General features: G+C 38.6%; 2 pseudogenes; both read left to right on the top strand.

The window, feature by feature from the left end:
• The first annotated feature begins 245 nt into the window (after positions 1 to 245).
• LOC122126074 lies at positions 246 to 20,985 on the top strand (annotated as a pseudogene).
• A 5,287-nt stretch (positions 20,986 to 26,272) lies between these two features.
• Positions 26,273 to 26,726, top strand: LOC122126254 (annotated as a pseudogene).
• The last annotated feature ends 1,090 nt before the right edge of the window (positions 26,727 to 27,816 follow it).

Raw genomic sequence — 27,816 nt, 5'->3', positions numbered from 1 at the left:
ACAGCATGGTTACATTATTTAAAATTACGAAAATATTTTATACTACTACTACTAGTGCACAATTAAAGATCTTAAATTAGAAAACAAGCAATAGCTTTGCTGACTCTAACTTGGTTAGTTTGCATGAGAGAAGAAAGATTCATGAGAAGAGAAAATGTACGTAAACTGTAAAGTGTGAGCATCGTCATTGATTTTTATTTAAGGAAAAATAAACAGAAGAATGAAGCAGGAGAGAGAGCCGAGAAATGATCCCAAGTCAGTGTAGTCAACTGAATTTTGACAAAGGAGCAACAGCCTCGTCATGGAGAAAAGTCAGTTTTTATCAACAACTCCTGCTCCCAAAAAAAAACTTCCACATTGGGAAAAAAAAAAGGGTATCTAAACACAATCTTTAGAAACCTGTGTTAACCATGGCTTCTGAAACAGAATACCACAGGCTGAGATTTTTCTTTTCTACACTGGAGCCTGAAATGCAAAATAAAGACAACAGAAGCTAGGCACCTGTGGCTCACGCCTGTAATCCTAGCTACTCAGGAGGCTGAGATCTGAGGATCATGGTTCAAAGTCAGCCAGGGCAGGAAAGTCCATGAGACTCTTATCTCCAATGAACCACCAGAAAACTGGAAGTGGTGCTGTGGCTCAAGTGGTAGAGCTCTAGCCTTGAGCAAAAGAGCTGAGGGACAGCACCCAGGCCCAAAGTTCAAGCCCCATGACCGACCAAAAGAAGAAGGCTTGGTTTCTCTTGAGGTAATTCTCCTTAGCTTGTAGTCAGCTGCCTCATTGCTGTGTATTCCCAAGGCCTTTAATCTCTGCCTGTTTTCTCTTCCTCTTCTAAAAAAATAAAATAAAACAAAACAAAACAAAACAAAAACAAACCACAATTTTTAAAAAAAATCCTTAGGCTGGGTGTGGTGGTCCATTCCTGCTGGAATGCAGGACCTTAGAGGCAGTATCAGGAGGATCATGAGTTTTAGGCCAGCCTGAGAACATATCAAGAACTTGTCTCAAAAAAGAGACCATTAAAATATCTAATATCATTAAAATATTTCATTTCGTCTGTCATTATATTTTGCATATGTAGTTTGAAACTTCTAAAACCTTTAAAGGTATGGAATTCATTTCTGTTTTTCCATGTGTTTATTAGCATCCATTGTTCCTCTAAGTGGGTTTTATTTTTGACATGTCCATATACACATCCCCGGTGTCTTGGTAGATTTGCACCACCTCCTCCCCCCTACCCCATTACTCTCCCTCAACCCTCTCCCTCCTTCTCAAACCAACCTCAACTGGTTCACTGTTCCATTTGCTTCCCCAGACATCATTTTGACATTCACCCTCTCTGTTTTCCTTCTCTATGATCTGTTTTACTCTTCTGATTTGTGGCTATGGTAGGAAAACCTAAGAAAGTAGCTCCGAGTAGTTAAAATATGGAAAGTATCATTTGCTTTGAATATTTCCTTGCGTTCATTAAACTGTAATAGCTCAGGTCACCTTGAGCGTCACCTGCATTTGAGTGCTGAGAGTTCCAGATTTAATCAAGAAGCTCACCTCCAGTGTCTGCCTGGGTTTTACTATGTGATTTTTTTTTCTCTTTTCAAATCTGCCCTTGTTGCAGTCTCCCTCCTAAACTCTAAGCATGCTGTTATTAACTTGCTTTTAAGTTCTTCAATAAAGCAACACTTAAGATTACATAAAAACACTGCATTTTTTTTTTATTAAACAGCCCTAAAGGAAGAAAAGGTTATTTTAACAGTCACATCAACAGTGTGGCTCTATGGTTCTATTCAATTAGCATCAGCTTGCCAACTTCCTGAAGTACGAGCATGGAGTCCAACTGTGTTTATTAATAGATTTCTCCTTTTATGCATTTTTTTCTCAGTATCATAAAATTCTGGTAAGAATATGTCTTGGGGTTGTTTTCTAAGGTAAGTAAAACCTCTCTCTCTTCTTCCTCTTTCTTCCTTTTTTTTCACACACACACACACACACACACACACACACACACACACACACACCTCCAAAGATGATGTAGTGGACATACAAATACATGACCAGGAACAACGCTGTTCTATGGTAATGATGACAGAAACAAGAACAAATTAAAAACAGGTTAAGATTTAAAATTAGTCATTTTATAATCAATTGATGGAGAGGGTGAACAGTCAAAAATAATCCTCTAATTTTTGGTTTGGATAGCAGGTATCTTACAATTCATAGTCTAGGAAGAACTAACAGGCTCGAAGGAAAAACCAATCAAGAGAACTCCACATACTTTAAGGCTCAAAAATGTGTCCTACAGGGCTGGGAAGTTGGCTCAGTGGTAGAGCGCTTGCCTTGCATGCCTGAGGCCCTGGGTTCGATTCCTCAGCACCACATAAGCAAAAAGAAAAAAGCCGGAAGTGGCGCTGTGGCTCAAGTGGTAGGGCACTAGCCTTGAGCTGAAGAGCTGAGGGACAGCACCCAGGCCCAGAGTTCAGGCCCCACGACCGGACCAAAAAAAAAAAAAAAAGATGTGTCCTACACTGAACTGCTGCCCCATTTAAGCCTCAATACATTTTAGTCATCAGAAAACTGGGATCCAGAGACATAATACACACATGAGGGCAATGTCTACTAACTGGGGCCTCATGGACAGCTTACCTGGCAGGAGAGATCATACTGCCACTGGACCTGGGGCATGCTGGCATGCTGAGTTTGGGCTGCCCATGATTATCAGACAGCCTCTGAATGCGTCCGTACTCTAGTGTGAACCTCTAGGAAGGACAGATTTTCATACTTGGTAGAGTTCCACAGAAGGAAAACAAGTACACGTGGAGACAGTGAACCTCCACACCAGATGCCAGGAAATGCGAGTATTTATGAGAAGGGCTGAGAAGAGAGACTCCAGGAAAATGGAGGAAGCATTCACGGGAGGACAAGACAACTCAGAGCATGCCCAACAACCTCTGTCAAGGTAGTTTCAAAAGAGGGAAAATCAACTGACAGCTCAAGGTACAGAAGAGCAGTCCATCATAAGATAGAGGACACTGTGTCCAATGGGTAAGACATCATTTCTAACCTTAGCCAAAGTCAGTGCTTGAAAGGGACTGGAAAAGAATCACAGGACAGTGCAGGCGACGAGGATATCAGGGAAGCACTGTGGAAAGTGAGCAAGCCGACCTTGGAAGGTCTGGAGATGCTCTTGCACAGGGGATTGAGATCGAGGTGAGCATTCATATTTGGACATGTGTTCTCTTTTGTGATTGAAGAATCATACAGAAATTTCATGCAGGTTTTCTGCTAAAAATAACCTGGACTCTGACCTCTGATTTTTTTTTTTTCGTTTTCTTTTTTTTTTAGCAGTGTGGAAAGATTTTAATGGGATGATATTTTGAAAACTTTTTTCCTCTCATTTAATCCCATATAGACAAGAGTTATATTTAAGCCTACCAAAAGAGCCTCATTTGGTAAAGCAAAAATGCCACAATCTTTTCAAATTGGTACTTTTTTTCTCAAACTGAAAGCTTCACACATTTTAAATTTCATTTGCTAACTTTCACAGCAGGCTTTTCCCAAACTCAACTTCCTACTGAAGTGTGTTTCTAAGCAATTTAATTTGGAAATAGAGATCTGTCATGACCTTTGCATAGGGTTTAACTCTGTGTCCTAAAAGACCTCACAGAAAACACTTGCCATGTCACCAAATATTCCAAAATAATAGGATTCCTATTTTTAGACAGTATTTTTTCTATAACTAAAAAAATTAGATTGATTCAATCAGTTCTCTTTAAACATCTTTCTAGAGAAGCAGTTTTTACACTTCAATCTGTTTGGCATTTACCATTTTGTGTGTTCCATTAACTATCCTTGGCCTTTTGTACCTAGCAGTTTCTGGCTGTAAAACAGAAAACTCCAGTTGTTTCTGGATGAAGGCTCTTAGTCAAGACTCACACAACCACAGAAAGACAGCATTTTAATATCATCTGTGCTCTTAGAAAACTCTTCTCAGAACCTTTCCTGCCAAACAGTAAAGATTTGATATCAGAAAACTGATCTGACTTTTCATCATTTTTTTATTCTACTTACCTACAGCTCCATTGTTTCAAAGTCTTGCTTATATGGGACAGAAAGTTATTGATCTGAATCATGAGCTTTGTTTTAACACTGCAGGAAACTGAGACCAAAAAGGGTAAGTTGATGTAGTCATTTATTGACAGAATATGTTTATGAAGGTCCCTTGGACTGCAAGGCTCAGGAACCAAAGTTAAACTTATTAGAGAAGAAGTAAGAAATCCAAGGAAAGTACTAGAATGGCTCGAACAAGCACAATCCAAATCTCAAGTTGGAAAAGAAAAACAAAACAAAATAATCAATGCAGTTTCCAGGATAGCCTTTATCAGGTTTTCTCTCTAGAAATTGGCCATGAGAGGAGGAGACTCAGCTTATACCGTGACAGTTGTGATCAACTCCAGGTTCAAGGTTCACATTTACACAGGAGCAAATCCACATTGGCTGAGCTTCCCTTGAGGTCAACAGAGTCATGACCTTGGGCCAAATATATTTTATGAATTGTACCCACCACTATAGCTCCCAAATGACCTAATATTATTTATATGATTTATTTTCCTACTTTGACTCTCTTTGCTGATATTAACGCCACTTTGGGATCTCTGAAGAAAAGTATCAGCACTATGGTCTCTATTCCACTGATACTGATTTGCTTACAACGAGTAAGCCTGGATCTGTTTATTTGCTCATTTTTTACATTTTTTAAACTTATTATGTGATTATTCTATGTAGCTAAGGGATGTAGGGCTTGAAGAACATGTTTGCCGATGGAACATGTTGGGAAAAGAATTATTCCATAGACTGACAAAATACTCAAGTGTCTGTCTTGGTTAAGCTTCATTTCCTCTCCCTTCTTTAGGATTCCATAGTGGTTTCCTGAGTAAGTTCTGTGGATCAGATAAAACTTAAACAAAGACATTGCTTCCCTATATTTGCAAACTGATTGCATGCCAAAAGCAATTATCTTAATATAAAGATTTTAAGCAATGTGCAGTAGTTTTTCTTCAGATAGATAGATGGCTAGATAGGCAGAAAGACAGATAGACAGACAGATAGAGATATTTACCAGAGATACACATATACATATATAAATATATAGATAAACACATAGACACACATAGATGTGTATATATCTATATATATGTGTGTGTGTGTAAAAAGACAGACAGACATGCACTCATACACATAAACATTATGGCATAAAGCTTGAGTCTGGTTACTTATAAGTGAGGTTAATATGATGGATTTCTCTTTCTTTTTTCTTTTTCTGTTAAAGTACATCTACATTTTATTTTAAAGTACATTTTATTTTAAAATATATCTACCTCTGGGGAAAATGACAGGAAAATTCCTTCCTGAAATTTAATGCATGGTTAATGCATGATTTAACACCTCCATTTACCAACATGTCAGCTGCCCACCACCCAGCACAGACCAACACTGCTTCTAAGGGGATAGAGAACATTCCAGCCTAGAGGACAGTATCTTTGGCAGGAGTTCTAAGTAGTATCCAAGAATAAACAACATTTTCCTTTATAGATTGATGTCTTCCAAGGTAAATACATAGAGAAAACAAACAAACAAAAAGAACCATGATGAGTTTGCATGGCCTTGAACTTGTGATGGTGAAATCAATAATATCAAAAGGTGCTTTGTTTCCTCTTTTCATAGAAGATGCCTTTAACATTTTGTTTTTCAGCAGAAACAATAAATTTGTATAAACACATAGGTATAATTCTGATATTATACTAGCCTGGTCAACTTTCTCTAGCACAGGAGGCTGACTCAGAACAACTACTATCATTTTTAAATTATAAAAGAACTTTGACTTATCCAGCATCTCGAAGGTAGGAAGCCAAGAACCAAACCACAGGTTTCCGATTCTCAGTCCTAAAATCTTTCCTTCACCTGCTGTCTTGATCCATCTTTTGCTGCTAAAACAGAGTACCACAGGCTGAGTAATTAATAAACAATGGAAGTTTATTTGGCTCCTGTTCCTGGAGGCTGAGACAGAAAGATAAAGGAGCCGCATCTGTTCACAGCTTGCTTGCTGTGTGGTAACAGGGCAAGGGAGCGTGGCAGAACTCAGGAGAGGAGCCAAACTCACTTTTACAACAGCCCACTGGAGCCATAGTCCATTGACTAACATCATGAGCACATGAATCCATTCATAAAGGTAGAGCCCTCTTGTAATCCTTCCTTCCCATCAAGTTACACTAGGGAATAAGGAACCAACCCATGAATTTGAGAGAATATATTCAAACTTTAAACCTGCTGCATTAGTTTTCAGTGGTCCTATTGTGAGAAAGGTTTAGCTTTAAGTCAGAGAGGTGAGTTCCAAAACAACACTCTACCAATCAACATGACTTCTAGCACTTATGTAAGCCTCCATTTTCTCATTTTCACATTGAGATAAAGATATATATCTATATATCTATGCACAGGACATTTTGGAAGACAGTGAGATGTATTTCATCCCATTTCCTTATCCATACTCTTATCCCTTACTAGAGAAGCCAAGTGGAGTAGTATTCTTCAGTTCTGGTCTTTCCAGACCTGGCATTTTATTTCATTAGCATGAATTATTTGAGTTTCATTTTTACACATCCATTTCTGTGTAGTCTCATCGAGCTTTCTTATTCTAATTCTGATGCATATACAGAAACTATTTTCACTCTATTTGCCCTCCTTCCCCTTATCTGTTTATCCACCACTATGCCACCCATACCTCAGACAAGGTGTGTTTCAACTTCCTAAGATTCATTTTTCTTCAAGTAAAAGGTAATTATTCAAAGGTCTTTCCCATGGCATCTTACACATGCTTTAGTCAGGCCGATATATATATATATATATGTATAGTATATACATTTATTGCATATTGCATATATAATGTGTGCACAAGAGAAACATATACATATTACATATTCAGATAAACATATGATCTGTATCCTTCTTTGCCTGCTTGACTTGCTTAATGTAGTGGTTTCCAGATAAAGCCATAGAAATAGCATTTTAATTACAAAGGAAAGAAGTTTCTTAAACATTTATCAAATCCAAGAGAACCACTCTACCCTATGTCCTTCCACACTATTTCCTACCAATTTAGTTAGAGAAGGCTTTAAGGAGTTGCTCTTACAGTCTACCTTGTCTGGCAGACACCAAGTACTCCAGCCACCTGAGCAGAAATCAAACACACAAGGGATGACAGCCCACCGATGAAGGATGGCTGACACTGGAAAAAGTATGCAAATAATAAGCTTAATATTTAAAAACCACCCATAGGTCTTTCAATTTTATTAACCTAGACAACTTGTAATAATTCTGATAAGCAGACATTGTCATTAGACATAGCACCCCTTTGATAAGATGAAATCCAAGACATTTTCCCTTCCTCAGATTCAGTGTAATAAATTACCCTCAGGCTTCTAAATGAAGCATTTTATAATTGAGCAAAACAGATCGATTTTTAGGGGTCCTTATTTATATGCAAGACAGACTTTTTGAGAGTGGTAAAGTTGATTAAAAGCTCTCTAAGTACAAATCACAAATAATTTCTCATAAGCCATAACTATCCTGTTAATGCATAATGAATTGCATACCAGAATAGTAAAATTCTAATGTGCTAATGATCCAGATGGAAGAAAGAGTTAAATAGAATAAACAACAAGCCATATAAAATGGAAGAAAATGCAACTGAAATTCGAAAAATATCACAGAAGACAGTGTCCCAGCTGGTACAAATGCCACACACACAAAAATAATAAGACAGAATTTGAGATTGGCTGGAATAGTGGAGTCAGTTTTGGTTGAATTTAAAAGAGGTTTAAATGGAAGTTCTGCATTTAGAGAGGAATAATATTTTCAAATGCATGAGCAATGCATTACATGTTGAATCCAGGTTTGCAAATGTAACTTCTTTGGGAAGACAGTTTGTGAGCAAACAAGCTGTGCCTTTCTCGAAGTCTTAAGTCTTTTCTGGTGATTAACCAATAACTAGGTAATGATATTAAATGGAAGTTTTGTCTAAGTACATGCCATGTATGAGAAAGGAAATATGACTTTCCACCAAAGAGGCACGTGAATGACAAGATTTGTCTCTGGGCTCGCAAAGCAAAGGCCTACTGTTTTCAATCACGATGTTTGGAGGTGTTCCCTGACCCAATGGGCAATTTAGCAGTGGATCAGGGGAGATATTCTCCTGGAAAGAAGACTTGCAGGTTGAATGTCCCTGATCTGTAGCCTCCAATTACATCTTTACATTCCATAATATTAGCCTGTTTTCTTACTCAGGAATAGGAGTTGGTCCTAATAAGTGTCCTTAGTGGCGAAAGACTATCTTTGTCCAAAACACATTCTAGCTCAGGAAGTAATATGATAACTGATTAAGTGCAAGTAATTTTTTTTATCACCATGATTAGGAATGTCAAGCAGGAAAAAGTAAGGATGTCATTTAAGATGCGTATAGTACATTACAACCCAAACTTTTTCTCAGACCCTGGCCTGGTTTGAATGGCCTTTTCTCATTAAAGTCATATGCCTAGGTACAAAAACATATTGTCTGAAATAGGTTTTTGCAAGGGAGGATTGCAAGGGCATAACTCCTTCAAACAATTAACTCCTAGTTTAACAAACTATTGGCTAGAGTAGGAGAGGTCAAAGGAAAAGGGGAGAGAGAGAGGAAGGGTGGGAAAAGACAGTAATAATATGTACATATGTGGAAGTGGAATCAGGTAACTTGGGGGATGGGTGAGTTTGGATGAGACAGGGAAGAATGACTGAAGGGGTAACATGTGATCAAGATGCATTGTAACCATATATTATTATGTTGCATTGAAATCACATTGTACTTAAAGATAATTTAGAAATTAGCAGGAGGAGGAGGAGGAGGAGGAAGTGGAGGAGGAGGAGGAGGAGGAGGAGGAGCAGGAGCTTTTTGTTTCATTATTTCCTCAAAGACTTTGTAAGAAGGAAGGATTAATATTTCTAGCTGGCAGATGTGCAGATGAAGCCCTGGAAAGAACTAACATACTCAAGACCACAGAGCTAACAATACCTAGTAACTGTATTCACAGCCAGGCGTCTCTTCCCTCCCTTGCCTCTTCATAGGTTCAGATCTGGGCCTTGATTAATGAGCCCTATATTAGGTGAGTAGAAATCCAGCAAGCATCAGCTGCTAGGCAGTACCTAAGCTTTTAGTAACCTTTTTTTTTTTCTTCACTAAGTAGAGCCATTTATAAACTTCCATTAGAGGGGACCAAGAGAAAACTATTTAAATGGCATTCAGGAATCTAGCTGAACTTTATTTGTAGACAAAATTACAAAGTCCATGACTAAAAGTCCAAATCTGGAAACCATTTAAATGCTTATCAATAGAGTACTGATTCCACAAATCATTTTATATTCACACAATGGCATATTGTGTAAATAATTAAGCGGTGGTAGACATATATTCATTTCCTCAGAAAAAATATAGGTGATAATAATGAGATATAACATAAAACTTCCCTAAAGACTTCACAAAATGTAATTCACATGTATAAAACTACATGCACACATTAAAATGTTGTCAGTGGTTAGACATGTAGGTGTTAATGTTATAGAATATTTCCAACTTGCATAAATAAGTAGTATAAGAATGAAGCAAAACTCACATTGCGTGACTGGTAATTGCTCATACCATCTATATGGGAGACATAGTACCATCATCCTTAGGAAATGATGTAAAATGATGGTTTTCAGGGAACCACAGGAAGCCCCCAGTGCTGGATACATGACCAAAGTGTCATTTCCCCTTCACACGGGAATTCTCCCTTCTCCCTAAATTACAACAGAACTGTCTTCACTTATTTTTGGTGACTATCTCATTAAAAGTCATGAGCTAAAGATGAGTCTCCCTACCACATGCATTCTGCCTTATTGACCTAAGTCCTAATATTCAAGAATTGAGAAGCTGTCAGTGAACTTTAGGCCATGAACAGAAACACCTCAGCTATCAACAGTGACCGTAAGGAAAAAGACATGTGAACACAAGGAAGCCATTTGGGATGGGAGGAGGAAAGAGCCAAGGCCACAGGAGGAAGTGGCCCAGAGGAACTTAAATATGTCATAACTGCCTATGTCCCATAGGCAAATTTCAATCCAGGATTAATTATTCTACAGAGGATTCACATTCTTTGTCTGACCTGGCTGTTAAGTCCCTTTACTCAGTCTCTGCTTGTGTGTATTTAACTTAATTCCTAGACCCCTTGGATGAAATAATCTGCTCAATTTCTTGCTACTTAGTAGCAAAGGAAACTACATTATTTACCTGTGATGATGGTAGTACTTCTTATAACATTGAGAATGGTTAAATGACCATCACTGGTATACTAGTAGTATAGATGTCAAGATTCACTTATTGAATATGGTATAGCAGCAAGGGGAGACATAATGTTTTTGTGCACTATACAGCATGTTTTCCTTTACATATGTAGTGCATCCTATATCACAGTGACCACGTATTATGTTTATTACACTATAAATCTGCCCTATGTGTTTTCCTATAGGTATGTTATATTTAACTGTATACATAAGTGCATAAAAGTTAATACACATGAAATCCTAAAGAAATACAGTATTTGTATTTTTATGGAGTATGACATAGATCACATTTATTTAGATATATGTTTGAGTCTATACTCAGATGTGTTTTTAAGGAGAACAACAACACTTCATGCTAGTGCATACATAAAACTAGATAGATAGATGCATAGACAGATAGATGCAAAGATATGTAGATAGATAGATAGATAGATAGATAGATAGACAGACAGACAGACTGACGTAATGCTTATAAGTGTTTATATAGAAAGACACAGGCAAGACTGATAGTAATTTCCTCCTGGGAGAATAATTGCTAACCCAGATATATTTTCTCATTTCTTTCTCAATCATAATAAATATGTATGTACCACTAGCATTAAAAATCAAAAGTGTGGGCTGGGAAGGTGGCTCAGTGGTAGAGCGCTTGCCTCGCATGCCTGAGGCCCTGAGTTCGATTCCTCAGTACCACATAAGCAAAAAGAAAAAAGCCGGAAGTGGCGCTGTGGCTCAAGTGGTAGAGCTCTAGCCTTGAGCTGAAGAGCTGAGGGACAGCGCCCAGGCCCAGAGTTCAGGCCCACGACTGGACCAAAAAAAAAAAAAAAAAAAATCAAAAGTGTTTTGAAATAGAAACAACTAGACAAACCACAAATTTACTGCTTTATATTCTGTTTGGTTTGTTTTTTAATTTATTTTTTACCGTTAAGTAGTTGTAGAAAGGAGTTGATTCAGTAAATTATTATAGAAATACAGTTTACCCTGATCAATGTTACCCTGGCCCCCACACACCATAGGATCTGTAGTGAACAAGGTTACTTTGTGGTGAGTACTTGCTTCATTTTGCTAAAATAAGAGTATAAAAGAAGAAGGTTAAAGTACTTTGAGGTCTGTATCTGCTGAAAGTCTTTGTTTTTAATTTTTAACAATATGGTCTTGGATAAAAATAAAACATAAAAGCATGAAGCTGAGATTTTGGAGTTTTTTATCAAAATAATGTCACATGCAAGGCTCTTCTCCGGCACAATGGCCCAAAAAGTACTTACTTAGTCTTTTAAATATTAAAGCACTTTAAAGAATGTTTTTAATTACTATATTAAGAAAAAACAATGATGTTATTAAGTTTCTTCTGTTGTGTACTGTGGTTTTTATATGTGTGTGAGTATATATGTAGCAATGTTCATATGGATAAGAATTTTAACACATCTGAATTAGCAAAGGACAACTCCTCAGAGATAAAATGTACCAATTTAATTAGATGTTAAATTTAGTAATTTAGATGTTTATGTTCACATTAGACCCTACATGCACTAAAATTGTGCTTTAAAAACTTATGTGTGTATGAGTCCAAAGATTCAAATAATTATGGCAAGAGCCTTGTTTGTTTAAACTTTTCAATAAAGTTCTTAACTCCTTTATTAAAATAATCACACCAATGTAATTGTTTTTAGATGATATTCCTGGGAACAGTAAAGGAATTCGAGTTGCCCCTGCTCATGAACTTGGCAAGAAGGCCAATCAGGTTCATAAGATGTCGAACTCATCTCCTTTCTTCCCCAGAATAAAACACTTCACTGCTGAAATTTCCTATTGTCATGTTCAATATGTAAAATCAGAATAGGCATGGGGGTGGGGAAATTATTAATAAGGAGATTACAGCTGTCTTAGACCACTCTCAAAGTCAGCTGAGAAAAGTAGAATTCTGATTGGGCTGTTGAGAACAGGATAAAGGCTAGGACTGGATTGCTGGTCGGAAGTGGGTGGAAGGTCCAGGTTCTAGAAACACAAAGACAGAGACAGAAACTGCTACTAGACCATGGTGGGCTCTGTGAATTGGCTGAGGGCTGTCTTATTTGGCCAATAAAGTAGTCAATATTTTTGGATCCACAATTCTGGTCTAGGTTCAGTGTTAAGCACTCTAGCCTACCTCCGTGGGAAAAAATAATCAGCAAAATTGAACAACACACACATAGGAAACAGAAATTGCTCAGGTATATCTGCCTGGTTTAAACATGCTGGATCAAACAAGCAGGCATGCTCTCTGGTATCCTTTCTAGCTTAAAAATAATTCCAGGGGAAAATTCTTAATATTAAAGTATGAATGACTGAACTGTAAGAGCAGTGGACTGACATGATGTAGCACGTACAACCAGTAAGAGCAGATCAAGGATTTGAATTCACTTCTGCATTTGCAAGGTAGAATTGCCATTCCCATCATTCTATGGGCCCCCTACACTCTACCTCCTCCCTTGTTTAGTTTAGGTTATAGCTGCATACTGTTGACAGATTGAACCCATGGATGACACATCAGTAAAAGGAAGAATCCACCTACTGAGGCTCAATCAAGGCGTTTGTATCCAATAAAGTATTTGTAAAACCTGCCACTTGATAGAAGGACATCAGAGAAACACCGCTTGAACCCAGTATGGTCTTAGGCATAACGCCGCCAAACAACTAGCCCTTAATTTTTATTCTAAAAGGCACTGAGTAGACAACTCTTCTTTGGCCTACACATTTTCATGACTACAAGCTCATCCCTATTGAGATTGGTCCTTTTGAGTTACGTCTTTATATATAAATAAAAGGGTTTTTTTTTTCAGCTTCTTGAATACGTAGAAGCCTGCATCAGGACCTGGTAACATATATTTCTGGAACAAGATCACCTTGTACTTTGCAGGTCATGAATTTCTTTATTATTTGCCATGGCAGGCTTTGCTACCCTCCAAGTTATTATCTATTCTATCTCAGTTCTAAGCTGCAAGCAGATATGTCTGAGGAGCCAATTTATTACTGATGTAACAGCACCAGGGAAGATGAGTTTGCTTGTTTAAAGAGATGAGCAGCATCACAATGCTATCAATTTTCACATGCAGAAATCCTGTACTTGGGATTTTTGTAGTTATTAAAAAATCATGCATAGCAATGCTTCTATCCTTTATCGTGCATTTGCTAGAAATACACATCCATCATGACTTGTTTCCCTCTAAATGGGCTTGTCTTCCAGGAACTGGTAGCTTTGTAGAGTCTTTGCCAAGCACTAACTTTTAAGAAAGGGAAAGCCATACCACCAACACCGAGGCCTATGTTTTGCTACCAATTATACATGATGCTCTTTATATGAAATTGTGCATGGTTTTGGGTGAATTTTTATATCCTTTCAGCCACTGATTTAATTACATTTGATATATCCACCAGCCCTTCAAACTAGAAGAGGAGATAAGGTGCAAGAAAATAACTGGACTATATCATAGAACAAAGATAGCTGTACTATACACATGTGAACACACATATATGTATATACCTGAATATTTACTCACATATATGACTGTATGTAAAACTTTTTAATAAAACATACTTGGAGTACATTCCTGCTTTTGATTCACTTAGTATAGAAACTTGAGTAAACCATTAGCTTTCCTCAGATCTGTCTTTTGATTAATTTATGAAAGGAAATATAAAATATACCTAATTAAAATGTCCCAACAATTAAATAAACTAATAGGTATACATCAACTGACATAAGTGCTAACATGATATAGTTATTATTTAACAATGTTTTATTGGCAATTATAAGAGCACTAATGATAAGTATTTAAGGTATCTTCCTTGGAAAAACAGATTATCTAAGGTTGATTAAGAGGAGAATGACAGACATGCACATAATTAACCATAAAACCAAGCAGGAATAGAGGAAGATCTTGGTGCTAGAGGAAGAAAGTATACTCTGCTACTGACCTCCAGAGGAAGAGAATAAAGATGATCCAATGAGGAAATGTAAATTGAGGCAGATTTTGAAAAGATGGATTCTTCAGGGCTCTATGAGGTAAACTCAGTGCCAAGTCAGTTCAATTAAAGGAAAGCTTAGGTTACAGAACTGAAAAACTAAGGTCTGAATTCAGGTACTATTCAGAACTCAGGTATTTAAACGAAGTTTTAAGAGCTCTCCTATCTTTGCTTTTGAGCTGTAAAGGCTTTTGTGTCACACACACTATAGTATATTCAAGCTAGAATTTTGTGTTCGAATTTTGTGTCTTAATATCCAAGAGGGGGGTGGAGGTGGGAAACATGACTTCCTAAAATACATATTGTAAATCAGAGAGAAGAATATGATTGGTTCTCTAGGGGGCTATGTATCTTCATTAGACTGCCATAAAAGAAAGTTTCTGATAGGCTGGCCTGGGTCATGTGACTCACTCTAGGGTGCTGTGCTATGATTGACAGCCTCACTGGGGACACCTGGAATGATAGTTGAATTGTTTCCTGAAGAAAAGAGAGATCTTGAGAAGGAAGAGGAAGACAAGGAGGGATAGAAGGAGAATACAGGGCTGGGATTCTTAAAGTTGTAGATTTGTCTTACAAAGCACACCATAAGGCAGATGGTGATCCAGTACCTGGGCTGGAGAGGGTTATTACATCACCTGAAAAGCAACTGAGGAAAGCAGGTATTGCAAGCAAAGCACAGTCAAGAATTGGTCATCCATTTGCCTCAATGGATTAAGCAATGCTTGCTTCAGTCACCAGGCAAGAGTAGATAGTAATCTTTTTTTTCTCAATGAATGAATACATGGAAGGTGTAGACAGCTGAATAAATATACACTGTTCACCTTAAAAGTGTTGAATTCCCATCTGACTTGGAGATGTTTAGTGTCTTACCTGAAGCTATGCGTCTCAGAGCTTCAATTTTTTTTCTTTTTTAATCTCAAACAGCTCGTTTCCTTGCCATCCTCCTACAGTTTTCTCATCTTCAAATGTGGCTGTTTCCTAGACTGATTCACAGAAACCTGAACTCACACGATTCCTTGAGCCAAGTTTTATTTCCAACATTTTTCTTTCGTGCCTCAACTTTTCACGTAAGACTTTGAACTAAATTACTTTTGTATCTCCGTAACTCACCGGCTTGTAGACACTTCTGAGTTGCCAGGAACCTGAGAAATCACCAAAACCAAAGTCGTTGTTGCCCATCTGAGAAGGAAGGGAGAATGTTTTCTATTCTCTAGTTCTCCAATGCCCAAGTAACTGCTCTGACTCTTCCAGGGATTTCTCTGAACTTGATGCTAACAAACGCCCAACAAATTCTCCCACGAATAGTTTCAGAAGTTCAGAGCAGTAAGAAAAGAACACTCAGCCTCTATTCCTAGTGCAAACACAGGAACATGGTTTTCCAGGTCCAACGAGAGCCAGCAACCATTAGTGTTTGACATAGGGAATGCCCATAGCTAAAAATAACAAGACCGAAGACTGCCATATTGCTCCGGTTCCAGTCACTTCTTCATCTCTTAAATCCCGTATCTTTTTACTAAAGCACATACCTGTTTGGCTTACCAAGAGTGGGAGTCAGCTGTTCTGAAATTGAAGCGGTAGAGGTGGGGGGTGGAGAATGAACGCATGGTGTATGGACGGGAAATGCTCTCGGTATAGTTTCCTCCCATTCCATTCTCACATTATGCTAAAGACAGACAGAATCTGCCTCTTCTCCATCCCCATCTTCAACCTTGATTTTATGTTTGCTGTTCATGTTTCTGTTTGTTGACCTTTTGGTAGCCTGACTTGACAGCTCTAGCTTTAAACAGAGTTTAGGAAAATCTCGTGTTGTCTGTTAATGGGAGTGTGTAGTTAAGTATATTACACTACTCGCCTTTCATCAATATTCCCTGGGTGCTTGTTAAACATTCAGACTTCAGAAGCCTGTGCCAAAACTACTGAAATACAATTTTCAGCATCCTAAAATATTTTTAGAATGCCCTGGGAGCTTTCTTTAGCAAACTGAAGTATGAAAGCCTTAGGCTCTCATTCTTCTGAAATTTCTCCTGTAGAAAAGCATGTAGCAAAAGAACTTCTGAGCATCCAATTCAGAATAAGATGTGTCCTAGGAAGACACTGGTAAGGACCACACACTTCCATGCACTCAGAATTCAAGCCTGGGATCAAAAGTGTAGCTATCTGTCAGTTGAGATATTACAATGTTCGTGAGAATAGGAGATTGCCCAGGGATTTAGGGCCAAATCTCTCCTTAGATGTAATATGCATTTATCCAGACTGCATCTTAAGCCATGTGATGACATTGGGCAATGCTTTCCAATCTATATTCAATATGTATATATATATATATGTATGTGTGTGTGTGTGTGTGTGTGTGTTGTATAAAATAAATTCAATGGATTATGTCCATTTTAAATTTAAAACAATACATTGTACTATAATTGAATGAAAAAATATATCTGAAAGCATTTTGCATTCAAGGTATAAAAATATCTGTCTGGCTGGGCACTGACGGCTTACACCTGTAATCCCAACTACTCAAGAGGCTGAGATAGAAGCCAGCCCCAGGCAAGGGAAGCCCATGACTCTTATTACCAATTAACAATCAAAGAGCCAGAAGTGGAGCTGAGGCTCAAGTGGTAGAATGCTAGCCTTAAGCAATAAAACCCAGGGACAATGCCCAGATGCTGAGTTCAAGCGCCGGGACTGGCACACACAAAAAAGCAAAAACCAAAAACCTGCATGGAAGTTCTATTTGGGGTATATATGAGCTGTAGTTGGAGATTGTCAATATATTTCCTGCTGTGAGTTTTAGTTTTAAAAAAAAAAAAGAAAGAAAAGATTTAGACTCGTTCACCCATGGCTCACAGAGTGCCCTAGTATTAAGATTTACTGAAAACTCACACATATATATTTATGGGTCCCATTTTACAACTGACGAGACTGAGGCTGATATAGAATGGTAGGGTTATTCAACAGAGCCCAAATGGCTAAATGCAGTAGACAAGTGAAAAAATAATTATATATGTTGTATTATATCCTTTTTGAAGGTCCACTTTTATTTTTATTCACCATCTCTCTATACTGTTTAAGTAACCTGTCCCTCACCTCTTGTATTCTTCACCATGATCTTTACCGAATGGTGTCCTAAGCATGTCTGACAAGCAGTCCACACGGGGAAATATCTCCACAGCAATTGCTATGCTACATTAGCAGCAGCTAATGCTGTCTGACGGGAACCTGCGAGAAGTTGATAGAGTCTTGTTTGTTTAGTTTATATACTGAAGGTCAGAACGAAGATCCACAGCTCTCCCTGGAGAAGTGACATTAATATTCAGATCCTCTCTCCAATATCAAAGACGCCTTGTTAAGAACCCTTCCAAGGCCTTCAATGGCAGCTTTGTTTAGTTCCTTGAGGATCTCTCCAAAAAATTACCGGATACCTACTTTATATAGAAGACTTAGTGGGTGGCATGTGACAGAAAACTAGATTCAAACTGATTTAATTAGAGAGGAGAACTCTATTTCTTTCTAGTAAATGAAGGAGGAAAACTAGGTGAGGTTCAAGTTTCGGTCAGACTGGACACAGGTTATCTGATCAGAGACAAGTGAGTTTCTCTCCTGCCATGTGTATTCTTGGCTTTCCCTGCAGTGAATCTATGCCAGGAGACGATCACTGTTGATTATTACAAGGCGACCACCACAGCAGCCCTTCCTAACACGCCTGAGCATCTTTGGTACTCACTGGGTGCTGCTGTCTTCAAGTGAGCCACCTGCCTTCCAGTGAACCAATCTCAAGATAACTATTGCTATGCAGTGTGGTAAGCTGGCTGGCAGAGCCATTAGATTGAACTGAAGATGGCTTCTCACCTTCTTCTCACAAGAAGCAATTACTAAAAGGCTAAGCGCATTTTAGCAGCACAAGTTCAGGCCCTGTGTTAAGAACTTAAAACTCATACAACTATGGTCTCAAGAATTCAGGTTTCTTGTGTGTGTGTGTGTGTGTGTGTGTGTTGTAGGTGTGCTCTATGTGTGTGTGTTGTATGTGTGTGTGTGTGTGTGTGTGTGTGTGTGTGTGTGTGTGTATGTTACATTGGTTGTTTCCAGTTTGTTGTAAACATCATGAGAAATGTTTGGAGAAACATTTCCTTCATACTGGAACTTTCAGTTTATACCAGAAAACCAAAAGTAAACAAAGCACATGGATCCTTCATAAGTTAAGTTTACAAGAACAATGATGAAGGGGACAGTAGAAGACTCATCATTAGCTAGGAATGCTCAGAGGGAAAAAGAGATAGAAGGAGGTTTGGTGACAGGTAGCAAATATGGTTGGATAAGAGGAAGAAGTTCTAGTCTCCCACAGCACAGTAGGGTGACTACAGTTTACTACAAGTTATTATATATTTTATAAAATATTAGAAGAGAGACAACTGGTTTCCCACACAAATGAATTATAAATGATTAAGGATGCAAAAATGCTAATTACCCTAATTTGACCATTAAACACTATATCTATACATGCCTGAATTTATTTCCTAAATACTGGGAGACAGAATATTCCCTCTAGATGCATGCTTTGGTGTATCAATTATAGTAAGTAAACGTGAATTTATTTTGCAATCAGGAGAAATTGTGGAAGCCAGACTATATCTTATTCAAAGCAAATCTTTCAGCTCGGGTAGGATGTGGTGTGATGGGAAGATAGATCTACATAGACTGAACATGGGTAACACCTGTAGAGGTGATCAGCGATCAGAATATGTAATGCATACAGAGGGCATGTGTGAGGAAGGACAAACTCTACAATGAGAAACCAGATGACCCATGTCAGGCTTCCACATTTAAGATTGGACTTGAAGTAGATTAAGTCAGAGCCATACCAGAAACTTGACAATTGATGACAGTGGTGGACTCGGGAAAGTATAAATTCAAATCAAGGAGAATTTCCAACTATGCTAGATCACTTCAGCATCTAGCACTAAAGCAGTTTCTGAAGAGGAAACGCTTACAGTTAGGATCTCAGACACAGAGATGGTTGTCTAGCATTCCTTGGTAAGAGTTGACTTGGTGACAAGTCCAAGAATTAGGTTCTATTTCACTAGCAATAAACTCAGGAAGCAGGGCTGGGAAGGTGGCTCAGTGGTAGAGTGCTTGCCTTGCATGCATGAGGCCCTGGGTTCAATTCCTCAGCACCACATAAGAAAAAAAGAAAAAGCCGGAAGTGGTGCTGTGACTCAAGTGGTAGAGTGCTAGCCTTGAGCTGAAGAGCTGAGGAACAGCGCCCAGGCCCACCCAGAGTTCAGGGCCCACAAAATAAAAATAAAATAAATCCAGGAAGCATAGTTCTTTCAAGCGCATAGCATCTCTACCTTCTTGATAAGTAGCCATGATGGTTTAGTTGGGACATATTTCCAATTTGGGAGGGATGAACGGCACCTTGGGAAGATGGCCACAAAACAACTTTTCTGATTTGCAAGGCTCCTGAAATGGATAGCTAGTCAGACCAACGTTTGACCTTAATTCATTCAGGATAATAACCTACTATCCACTTCCTAACATAAAAACGGTTCTTATAAAAAGAGCACCCTGGGATATTTATGAAGTTTGAATGATAAGCAATTCTCTGTCAATACATATTAGATAATATTTAATTTTTAGAGCAATACTAAAAGGAGATGCAGATCATGTTTTAATTTTGCATTGCATTGTATGAGACCAGAGGAGAAAAAGACTCAGAGATAATGAAACATTTACCAAACTCTTTATGCACCTAAGGAGCAGAAAAACTAGTGCTCAAACTCTTGGACATGTGGATGAAGAATCTGAGCTTTCTCCATGGTCAGGTAGTGACGGATCCCAATCATCAAAACTTTTATGAAGGACTGTAGGTTGAAGTCAACAATTGACATGTTACCAGGTTGATAGCCCATGAAGAAAGTATTGTACACTTTTATGAGGTCAGCTCTTAGGGTTGTTTGTTTGTGGGTTTTGGAGACCAGGTCTCACATGATAGCTTAATCTAGCCTCCACTTTTGAAATCTTCCTACTTCAGTCTCTCTACCCCAACTTGTTCATCACTCAGTCATGGTTTTTAAGAATGACACAGCCCTTTTGGCTGGAACTGTCATCTTCCAGTAATTTGCCAAAATGCAGGCACAAAGGGAAAGAGGAGAGGTACACACATTTTCTCTAGGCCCTTCAGGAAACATGGAGCCGTTCCTTTGGCTACATACATGAGAATATACAAGAAGGGTGATGTTGTAGACATCAAGTAAAATGAGTGCTATTCAAAAGGAAATGCCCCACAAATGTTACCATGGCAAAACTGAAAGGGTCTACAGTGTGACACAGCATGCTGTTGGCATCGTTGGGAACGAGGAAGTTAAGGGCAAGATCCTTGCCAAAAGGATTAATGTGCAGATTAAGCATAAGAATGGAGATAGCTTCCTGAAACCAGTAAGGGAAAAGACCAGGACAAGAAGAAAGCCAAAGAGAAAGCAACCTGAAGGGCCAACTTGCTCCACGCAGAGAAACACACTTTGTGAGAACCACAGAAAGGAGCCTGAGCTATTGGAACCTATTCGCCATGAATCCGTGGCCTAACAGAGGTAAAGACATAAAGGGAGCTAGATGCCAGTGGCTCACGCCTGTAATCCTAGCTACTCAGGAGGCTGAGATCTGAGAATCACAGTTCAAAGCCAGCCCAGGCAGGAAAGTCTGTGAGACTCTTATCTCCAATAAACCACCAGAAAACTGGAAGTGGTATTGTAGTTCATGTGGTAGAGAGCTAGCCTTGAGCTGAAGAGCTGAGGGACAGAGCCCAGGCAAACAGTTCAAGTCCCATGACCAACATAAAAAAAAATAAGACATAAAGGATGGTTAGACGATATGTTGAAAAACGAACTTTACAACTTTGGGGGGAGGGGAGGAAAGGGATGGGAAGAGGAAACAAAGGAAGAGGCAACAATTTTGCTTGATAAGAAATGTACTCATTACCTTGTCCATGTAATTGTAACACTTCTGTACAGTATTTTCACAATAAAAAATAGATAAATAAAAATAACACTGAAAAAAAGAATGACACAAGCATTTATAATAACTTTGAGGCTATATTCTATATTCGAGTAGCAAGTTTTAGACTCGATAATACACCTTTATTACACAACCTTTATTCCACAGCTATTCCAGAACTGAAGTGGAAATATACTGATTCATACCAGAATAAAGATGAAAGTATTTTTAATATATTATCTACTTGCTGGTCAACACAATAAATTGGATTAAAGGAAGAATGAGAAGCTCTTTTCTCCCCTATGTCTTAATGAAAGATGAGTTTAGTGGAAGAAGCTGGTTTGGCTGAACTTCTTCACAGAGACCTCTGTGACTGGGCAATATTGTTGTTTTTCCATGTCTTCTTTGTACTGTTATGATTAGCCTGGATGATAACCCAACATTCTTGCCACTCCTTTGAATTTGAAAGATCTAAAACAACCGACATACAATAAATAACATCTTAATGCTACAATGTGAGAGAGAGGACTAAGTGGAACAAAGTTGTGTGGAAAAAAAAAAACTTGCAATCCCAGAGTTCCAGAGGAACAGAGACAGGCATGTAACCTTAGAAGGGGGAACAATGACAGAACAAAATGCAATCACTTTTGTGAAAGATAAGGTATCTATGGACTTCCAAGATGTTTGCTTCTAAAGGCTTCCATTGGCTTCCATTTCTCTATGCACAGTATTGGTGCTCCATTAAACTTCGAAAGATAGTCATGGGTCTTGACGTTACAAAATAATTCATCCTTTTCTCTTGCTAGAAAACCCTTTCATTTCCTTCTATCACAAGACCTATGCTATTTCCTCTGAGCATTTTCTTTATGTGCTTCTATGGAGACTCTAACTCAGGGTAAGGGACTATCCCTTTAGCTTTTTGTTTTATAAACTCAAGGCTGGCACTCTACCATTTGAGCCCTACTACTACTTCTGGCTTTGTGGTGGTGAATCAGCTATAAGAATCTCATGGACTTTCTTGCTCAGGCTGGCTTCAAACTGTCATCTTCAGATCTCAGCCTTTTGAAGAGGTAGAATTGCATGTGTGAGTCTCTGCTGATTGACACTCTGAACATTTCTTTCTCTCTCTCTGCTCTTGCCTTGTGTTCATCTTCCTTCCTAGCTACCTCTGCATGGGAACTTTCTTCATGTTATCATCATTCCCCCTTGCTTTGTACCATTTAATTTATGTTATATAAATTAAAAAAAAACAGTTCTTTCAATAGTTAACATATATCTACTATATAATTAATATACAACTAACTTTATAATAGGAATCTTTCTGTTCCTATTAATTTTCAAAATCCAAAACTCAAAGACAGTAAAATAAAGAATGGAATCTAGTGCTGAGTCACACATATCAATAAACCCATAAGCAAAGCATCAGCCTTACTACTCATTAATGAAATAAGACACTATTGCCTACCTCTCTAATTAGCAAGGATTAGCATTGAATAATACTCACTTTTGGCAGGAGTACAGAGGAAGGACTTTGTCATACATTAGCAGTGGGAGGAAAAATATTTACAGCCTTGGCTCAATGCAAATTTGGCAATATGTAGCCAAGGAATTGCATGTTTACTTTGGCTTTTGATCCAAAGAAAATCCATTTTTAGTAATTTTTTTAAAAAGGAAACATTTGGTGGGTTGAGAAATTTTCAAGGTAGAACAGTGTAAAAAATACGAAATGAGGGTGATGATGCAAATATCCAATTATAGGCATTCGACAGACGTGTAGTGATTGTTTTCTGTGTCTGAGACTCTAAGCCAGGCATGTGTATCATTATGGTGAAAATATGGCATTTGTCCAGTTGGGACAAAGTGCCCAAAGGGGCCGATTAGGTAGATATTATTCACAATGTGGAATGTTGATTTGTATGGCTTTAACCTTGTACTGAGGACAAACAAGCATATTACTAAGGAGACTATTAAAATAATGTCAATTTAAACTGTGTAAGAAAGAAAGATATTGAAGTGCATCTAATTTTGCATAAGGTGATTCATACACAGTGTATGTCAATAGATAAACATATAAAGGAAGAAAATCTGTGCCTAGAAATTACCGAAATGTTAATATGGCTATTAGTAGGAACTGGAAATAGAAATTGGTTTCTCTTTTCTCCTAACTTTTACACACTGAAACATATGGTGTACTTTATTCAGACAATTGCTGCTTTGGATCTAACAGGTTATTGTGTCACAAGGTACTTGTCTAGATTCTCCACAGAACTAACCTTTCCCCAGGCCTTACGTTTCTGAGTTTCTCTGTGGGAAATAGCAACATCGGTTTCTTCCCCTATGCCTGGATTGACATCTCATCCTTCTGAGTGTAGTCAAAGAAGAACCTCTCCCTAAAGCCCCCACCAGAATGTTGGTGGGGCTAGAGAGATAGGTCATCTCACTTCTGAGCTTCACCTGCATGCTCTCCTTCCTTCATCACTCCAGTCCTGCATCACTTACAATGTGTTGATTGCTTCTTCTACTCTACTGGGATCTAAAACACACAGAGACATTCAATACTTCAGAGTTTCGACTCAGAGTTTACAGGATTAGGTTAGTTGTTAGGCACATAGTTAATATATGAACATACAAAAGACTAAAAAGCCAAGGGACCTCTCTTGATTACCACGGAATAGCACATCATTCAAAAGGAGAAAGCTTCGGTTGGATCACAAGCCCGCCCCTGCCTCTCCATCTCCATGAGCTCAGTGAGGTTGCTGATCCCTTTGAAGTATCAATTTCCTGTTATGTATAGTGATTTTGTAATGATGGTGAGATAATACAAAGTAATGGGGACAAATGAGCATTTTAAGTGTTCTGGTAGAAAGATAGCTCCACATTTATTTGCAGCTCAGGGAAGGGATGGATGTCTTATTTCACGATCTCTGTTTTGCTATCCAATAATGTCCTTCTGGAGTGTGAGCCCTTCCATTTTTTGTAAAGGAGGAACGGAAGGAAAATATCAGGGAGCATTGGAACCACATTTTAGAGTTACTTCATGCATTTCTCCTTGTTCACTTTTTGTATGAAGGAAAACGCTGGAAGCTTGCAGAGTTGAGAGGCATTCGTCAAAATTAGAAGTTAGATTCAAGTTCAGATCTGTTTCTGTTCAAAAATCTACACTGAGCAAGGTAACGTGAGGTACCATCTATGTCACTTAACCAGTCTCGTGCTGGTCCTAATTCTCTTGCCTTTGCATAAAATAACATTGTAGCTGAGCAAAGAGTACTCAGTTACCTCACTCTCCATCCATCTGCTAACTATCCTGTTTGGAGCCTGGCTTCCATCTGTAATCCATTGTGAAAGCATGTCATTAATGAGACGCTGGGAACAAACAGAAATTGTACTTCCTCCCTAGGCTCTGTTACAAGCTGCCTAATTGGGATTTATGAGTAGCCATGATAAAAATTTCTGCATAATAAAATCCTGAGATCACTATTGAACTCTTAAATAATAGACACATAAAGCTTCAAAGACTGATGAGTAAATCAAACGTGTCTCCACATTGCAAGCATATGTGATGTGTGTGTGTGTGTGTGCATGCAGATGTATAAACAAAGAAGTTTATTTATACGAATTAACTCTACAAATTACCTAATATCTGCTCTCTACTAATTCAACCCGAAGCAGATTAAGTATCATTGAAGAGCCTTTCACCATATCTGGAGCTTGATAGCCTTCCTCCCTGCGTACCATCCTCTGAGCCCATTATAAGTGCCACATGCCCAATTGTCTCCACTTTGATTGGGGAGACAAAAAAGATAACAACTACAACAACAGCAATAATAATGAGTTGTCATCTCTGACTAGCACTCAAAAGCTATGGAAAAGCCTTTCAATTACTGAAATCTTAAACTATCCAACCATATAACAAGAAAAATTAAATGATCTTACTCTTTAGCAGAAATAAGTACAGTCAAGTGCCATCATTTTGGGTGTTAAACATGTCACAAAGCCCCACACACTGAAGTCTGGGTGTGTGTTCAGTTTGTTATTCAGTCTTGTGGTAGTATTAGGTGGTAGTAGAATCTTTAGGAGGCAGGGCCCAGGGGGAGGAAGATCTGTCATTAGGGGCGTGTCATTGGGTTTGAGGATCTCTTTTCATTTCCCAAATACCAGGAAGTGAGCATCCTTCTCCACTGTATACTTTTAATGTGCCTCACTGCCACAGGTCCAAAGTGATAAAACCAATGGACCATCAATAGTTGCCCCCAAAACCCTAAGCTAAAGCAAAATCTTCTAATTTTAAATTGATTTCCCACCCTCAGGTATTTTGTCCCAGAAATGGGAAACTAACACTCAGAATCATTCTGCAAGGCCAGAGAGCTAATGTGTACCTGTGTTTTCTGTGCAAATTCCTTCACTGTGACTTAAGAATTTGAAGTGCAGATGTTTTTGTTTAGAGTTGGGTACAGTGACATATATGCCTGTGACACTACCAACAGGAAAATCAACTTCCAAGATCAACCAGGGCAAAAAGTTGGTGAGATCTTTTTCTCAAAAAGAAGCTGTGATGTGGGGAGGGTGGGTTGGGGGAGGAGAGGGGAATGATGTCACATTCCTATGTAGCTAGCTACTCAGGAATGAAAGAAATGGAGATTGAAATTCAGGGCTAGTCCGGGTGAAACCTGAAAACTCAATACCAAATAAACAAACCTAAACAAAAGAAACGAAATCAAACAATAATCTAAAAAGCAAAAAAGACTAGAAGCCTTATTGAAGTGGCAGAATGCTTCCCTGCCAAGTTTGGGGCCCTGAGTTTAAGCCCAAGTACCAAAAAAAAAAATAATTTTAAAAATGTTTGTCTGGCCTTTCCGATCCGCCATCAGGATGGGACCACCTACAGGATGCAGATTTTCGTCAAAACCCTTACAGGGAAAACCATCACACTTGAAGTTGAAGCCTCGGATGCTATACAAAATGTAAAGGATGAGGAAGGAATTCCTCCTGATCAGCAAAGACTGATCTTTGCTGGTAAGCAGCTGGGAGATGAATGTACTTTATCTGTCTATAACATTCAAAAAGACTCCACTCTTCATCAACTAATGAGACTTCAAGGTGGTGCTAAATAAAGGAAGAAGTTTTACACCACTCCCAAGAAGAACAAGAAGAAGAGAAAGAAGGTTAAAATGGCTGTCCTGAAATACTATAAAATGGATGAAAAAGGCAAAAGTAGCCGTCTCCATCAAGAGTTCCTTTCAGATGAATGTGGTACCGGAGTTTTTATGGCTAGCCAGACATTACTGTGGCAAGTGTTGTCTAACTCACTTTTCAACAAGCCAGAAGACAAGTGATTGTGTATGGATTAATAAAGGGCATAAACTAAAAGCAGGAAAATGTTTGAATTACATACAGATAGAAGCAGTATATGTCACTGAATAGAATAGGAAAAGTACATAAAGTTGTCCTTGTCAGACAAGGAGAATTTCAGGAAGTGATAGGATGTGCATTGGAGGAAGGGATGGTGATTGACATGTGTTGAAAACCCAAGTTTGGGCTGGGAAGGTGGCTCAGTGGTAGAGTGTTTGCCTTGCATGCCTGAGGCCCTGGGTTCGATTCCTCAGCACCACATAAGCAAAAAGAAAAAAGCCGGAAGTGGCACTGTGGCTCAAGTGGTAGAGCGCTTGCCTTGAGCTGAAGAGCTGAGGGACAGCTCCCAAGCCCAGAGTTCAGGCTCCACGACCGGACCCCCCCTCCCCCCCAAAAAAAGAAAACCCAGTTGCTGGAGCTTTTTACAGTATTGATGTCCATTCCCAAAGTCACTTTTCAGGCCTCTTCATGTCACAAACACCCACCCAGTCACTCAGACCCAAACCCTTGGAGTCCTTAATTCTCTTTCCTTTGTATCCATCACCATCCATCACAAATACTTGGGCCAATCCGAGATCAGTTTTTGATCACTAGGTCTTCCAGCCTCCTAACTAGTATGCCCTCCTTCACCTTTGCCACCTAGACTCACACTCTGCCCCATGTGAAGTTTCTAGAAGGCATGCAAGATAATTTCAGTTCCTCCAATTTCTCTAGTAAACCTGTTGAATTTTGGTTCGCTTGAAGGGTAATAGTGACCTTGATATTGTACTTAAACATGGTTGTAGCAGGGCCTCTGTAGCTCATGTCTATAATCCTAAATACTCAGGAAGCTAGGATCTGAGGACTGCAGTTAAAATCTAGCCTAGGAAGGAAAGTCTGAAACTATCTCTAATTAGCCACCAAAAAACCACAAGGTAGCTGTGGTAGAGTTCTAGCCTTAAGCAAAATGTCATTGACAACACGCTGGTCCTGAGTTAAAGCCCCAGAACCAACGTGCATACATGTGCGTGTACACATGCACACACACACACACACACACAAAGAAACATAGATGCATTTAGAATACTTTAAACA

Source organism: Dipodomys spectabilis, unplaced genomic scaffold (assembly GCF_019054845.1).
Source record: "Dipodomys spectabilis isolate Male_0828 unplaced genomic scaffold, ASM1905484v1 ptg000273l, whole genome shotgun sequence".
NCBI lineage: Eukaryota > Metazoa > Chordata > Mammalia > Rodentia > Heteromyidae > Dipodomys > Dipodomys spectabilis.
Note: the sequence above shows the minus strand (reverse complement) of the source record. Positions and strands in the feature narration are given on the sequence as shown.